This window comes from Urocampus carinirostris, unplaced genomic scaffold (genome assembly GCF_059441175.1).
Source record: "Urocampus carinirostris isolate Australia breed hairy pipefish unplaced genomic scaffold, RoL_Ucar_1.0 HiC_scaffold_36, whole genome shotgun sequence".
Classification (NCBI taxonomy): domain Eukaryota; kingdom Metazoa; phylum Chordata; class Actinopteri; order Syngnathiformes; family Syngnathidae; genus Urocampus; species Urocampus carinirostris.
The window spans coordinates 220,001-224,732 of record NW_028283143.1 but is presented as its reverse complement, the minus strand read 5'-3'; the positions used below and the strand labels follow the sequence as shown (position 1 = coordinate 224,732).

The window sequence follows — 4,732 nt, the reverse complement described above, 5'->3', positions numbered from 1 at the left end:
AGTACCGCCAAAATCCATGCAGCGGCGCTGTATTTATGGCCTCCGAAAGGCCCATTCATTACCAACGGGGCTGCAGTAGCATCCCGCGGCCACGCAGGGGCAGATATTGTGAGGGAATTACATGGTAGTGGACGGAGCGCCCATGCATTTCCAATGGGAGTGCAGTACCTCAAAAATCCGCTCCAAGCCACCGAACTTGAGGGCCCGACGTTCCCTCAACACTAGCCCAGTGCAATCGACATTTCGTTCTGTGTACATTGTTACACAGAATGACAATACAAGGGAATTATTATTATTATTATTATTATTATGTATTCAGCCACTAGTGGCGGGCACAATACCCCAAACACTGGCCCGGCGCTGGCTGAGTTTATGGCCTCCGAAAGGCCCATACATTCAGACGGGTCCATGTATTTTCAGTTTTCCGTAGCAGGTGTGATTGTTTGTTTAATTAGGTAGTTTGTGTTGGTGACGGTGTTCCTAACTGTGGTGGCTTGTTTGTAGAATGTGGGGCCCTGCGTTTGTGTTATGTTGATTTCTGGTAATTTACTTTTTACTAAGTAGTCTTTCAGGTTTTTGTTTCTTTTAAAGGCTGAGATGATTTTGTAATCTTGGATTATGCTTGTGTTCTGTAGTGTCTGATTTATATTTTGTCCATTCATTCAGACGGGTCCATGTATTTTCAGCGACAGCCGCAGTACCGCCAAAATCCATGCAGCGGCGCTGGATTTATGGCCTCCGAAAGGCCCATTCATTCAGACGGGTCCATGTATTTTCAGCGACAGCCGCAGTACCGCCAAAATCCATGCAGAGGCGCTGAGTTTATGGCCTCCGAAAGGCCCATTCATTCAGACGGGTCCATGTATTTTCAGCGACAGCAGCAGTACCGCCAAAATCCATGCAGCGGCGCTGTATTTATGGCCTCCGAAAGGCCCATTCATTACCAACGGGGCTGCAGTAGCATCCCGCGGCCACGCAGGGGCAGATATTGTGAGGGAATTACATGGTAGTGGACGGAGCGCCCATGCATTTCCAATGGGAGTGCAGTACCTCAAAAATCCGCTAGAGGGCCCCGAACTTGAGGGCCCGGCGTTCCCTCAAGTGCCGATTTTATACCCCCTTCTCCAGCCGACAGCCAGAATTATATTAGGGACTCGCAATTTTGAGAGGTGAGCACCAGGGCTAATCAGCGGCCACCCGTGACCATTGAGTCCGACAGAGCAGAGGCTAGGGGCGGCCTCGCATCTCGCAATTACCGAGGGAAGATGCCGGTTCTCGAAAAATTTCTAAGTTTTTCAAATTTTAAAGTATTGAAGTATTTAGGGCGCTTCCCGCGGCCCTGGCTTTTGCATGTACCCCTCTAAGCTCCGGTTCTCGAAAAATGTCTAAGTTTTTCAAACTTTAAAGTATTGAAGCCGGACTTCCGCGGAGGCTGACAGGGGGCCTCCATCGAAGCACCCTTCACCCCCGGGTGAGCCGGCGTCGGCCCACGGGCCTGCCGGTTCCCCAACTGAGCGATTGGCACACGAGACCCGCCTCGGAGGGCCCACGTCGGCCGGCGCAAGCCGGTGTTCGGGCGTGCGGCTCCTCCGGCTTTGCGGGTCAAGCTCCAGCGCCGAGGATACTAGGCAAACGTTGGGCCCCCCCGAGCCGAGTGGATACCCGCCTCAGAAAGAGCTGGGGCGGTACGTACGGACGGCCTCACTAAGAGGGAACGGAAGCTACTAAAGCACACGTATAACTGTCCGATGTGCGAACGAAAGTGAGGCCGGACGAATCCGATACGAGTTACGAGTGAGGCGGGATCCACGGCTGGCACTCGCGGGGCCCTCTTGCGAAACCATGCCTCGGCGTGAACCTTTTGGCGGCAGAACCAAGACGAACCGAGGTCGAGCTTCCGTCTCGAGCCACACCCAGACGTCCGACCGTCGCGGAGCCCGACGCCACGCGTGCTAGGGCTCCGCGCGAAACATCGTTTCACGACACCCGCTCGTCAGCCCGTCCGAACGTATACGAGTGTCGCGCGGCCCCCCGGGCCCGGCTGTAGCCACAGCCTCGTCCCGGACCAGGGCCGCACCGCCACCAGCAGCGCCCCCCCGGCGGCAGACGCACTCTGGTTGATCCTGCCAGTAGCATATGCTTGTTTTCAAGATTAAGCCATGCATGTCTAAGTACGAATGGCCAGTACAGTGAAACTGCGAACGGCTCATTAAATCAGTTATGGTTCCTTTGATCGCTCCACCGTTACTTGGATAACTGTGGCAAATCCAGAGCTAATACATGCAAACGAGCGCCGACTCGCGGGCGGGGCTCCGGCCTCGCCCCGGGGACGCGTGCATTTATCAGACACAAAAACCCACGCGGTGTCCGGCGGGCGGGGGCTCAGCCGTCGCGCGCGTCCCCCGCGTCCGGCCTCCGCCTCTCCGGGCGGGGGCGTAAGCGGCGCGGGCGGCTCCGCGCGCGCCGGTCCTCGTTCCGCCGGCCCGGCCCCCCCTTTGTGTTGACTCAGGATAACCTCGTGCCGATCGCTCGCCCACCCGAGGCGGCGACGACTCATTCGAATGTCTGCCCTATCAACTTTCGATGGTAGACTCTGCGCCTACCATGGTGACCACGGGTAACGGGGAATCAGGGTTCGATTCCGGAGAGGGAGCATGAGAAACGGCTACCACATCCAAGGAAGGCAGCAGGCGCGCAAATTACCCACTCCCGACACGGGGAGGTAGTGACGAAAAATAACAATACGGGACTCGTTCGAGTCTCCGTAATTGGAATGAGCCGAACACAAACCCATCGGCCAGCATCCATTGGAGGGCAAGTCTGGTGCCAGCAGCCGCGGTAATTCCAGCTCCAATAGCGTATTTTAAAGTTGCTGCAGTTAAAAAGCTCCTAGTTGGACCCCGGGACGCGAGCTGACGGTCCGCCGCGAGGCGTGCATCCGTCTGTCCCAGCCCCTGCCTCTCGGCAAAAGCCCCCGTGATGCCCTTCGCTGGGTGTCACTCGCGGGGCCCGAAGCGTTTACTTTGAGGAAATTAGAGTGTTCAAAGCAGGCCACACGGCCGCCCCTGCATATCGCAGCTGGGAATAATGGAATAGGACTCCGGTTCTATTTTGTGGGTTGTCATGAACTGGGGCCATGATTAAGAGGGACGGCCGGGGGCATTCGTACTGCGCCGCTAGAGGTGAAATTCTTGGACCGGCGCAAGACGGACGAGAGCGAAAGCATTTGCCAAGAATGTTTTCATTAATCAAGAACGAAAGTCGGAGGTTCGAAGACGATCAGATACCGTCCTAGTTCCGACCATAAACGATGCCGACTCGCGATCCGGCGGCGTTATTCCCATGACCCGCCGAGCAGCACCCGGGAAACCGACCAAGTGTCTGGGTTCCGGGGGGAGTATTGTTGCAAAGCTGAAACTTAAAGGAATTGACGGAAGGGCACCACCAGGAGTGGAGCATGCGGCTTAATTTGACTCAACACGGGAAACCTCACCCGGCCCGGACACGGAAAGGATTGACAGATTGAAGGCTCTTTCTCGATACCGTGGGTGGTGGTGCATGGCCGTTCGTAGTTGGTGGAGCGATTTGTCTGGTTAATTCCGATAACGAACGAGACTCAAACATACTAAATAGTACCGCGGCCCCCCGCGCGGTCGGCGGCAGAAAACTTCTTAGAGGGACAAGTGGCTCTCAGCCACACGAGAATGAGCAATAACAGGTCTGTGATGCCCTTAGATGTCCGGGGCTGCACGCGCGCCACACTGAGCGTATAAGCGCGTCGTCTATCCCCGCGCCGGCAGGCGCGGGTAATCCTATGAACCCCGCTCGTGACAGGGCCTGGGGATTGCAATTATTTCCCACCAACGAGGAATTCCCAGTAAGCGCGGGTCATTAGCCTGCGTTGATTAAGTCCCTGCCCTTTGTACACACCGCCCGTCGCTACTACCGATCGGATGGCTTAGTGAGGTCCTCGGATAGTCCCCGCCGGGGCCGGCCCCGGCTCCGGCGGTGTGCCAGAAGACGGTCGAACTTGACTATCTAGAGGAAGTAAAAGTCGTAACAAGGTTTCTGTAGGTGAACCTGCAGAAGGATCATTAACGTACGAGCGGCAGCAGATCCGCCTCGGTACACCCCCGACGAGCCAGACGCCGAGGGCGGCGGGTCGTCGCAGGCGGAGGAAGAGGGTAGACCGGGACGGGACGGGACGGGGGGCGCGGCGCGGGTCACTCCCGGGCCGCGCGTCGGAGCGAGTTCGGCGGGCGCCACGCGGCGCGGCGCGAGGCGAGAAAAGGCGGCGGGCGATGTCGCGCTACCTCCGTGCGAGCGGGGTAGCGCGCTCGTCCGACGACCCCAGTAGCGCGGCGCGGCGCGACGACAGGCGACCGCCAGCGACGGGCGAAAGGCGGCGGCCGTGCGCGGGACCCCCGTAACCGGGGAATCCCCCTATGCCGACGACCCTAGCTCGGCGCGGTTCTCGCGCTTCCGGCGCGCGCTTCCGGGGCGGCACTCGCCTCGACGACCTCCCGTCCTTTAAAGGTAACGGTTCGGGCCGGCGCCCCGGCGTCCGTCCGCCCGTCGGTGTCGCGTGTCCGTGCGGCGCGGGGCTGCTCTCGGCGAGGGTCGCCGAGCAAGCGGATCCCCGCACGGATCACAACGGCCGTATGGCGGCGGCGTCGGGACGCCCGCCCGAGACGAAGGTTCAGGGCGACGAAACGGTGCTCCCACCGGCTAC

At 58.8% G+C, this 4,732-nt stretch overlaps 1 non-coding gene across 1 annotated transcript; it reads left to right on the top strand.

Annotated features, from left to right (window-relative positions):
* Positions 1–2,110: 2,110 nt before the first annotated feature.
* Positions 2,111–4,097, top strand: LOC148345670 (18S ribosomal RNA). Its single transcript, XR_015848559.1, has one exon. It is a non-coding gene; the product is annotated as an 18S ribosomal RNA (ribosomal RNA).
* The last annotated feature ends 635 nt before the right edge of the window (positions 4,098–4,732 follow it).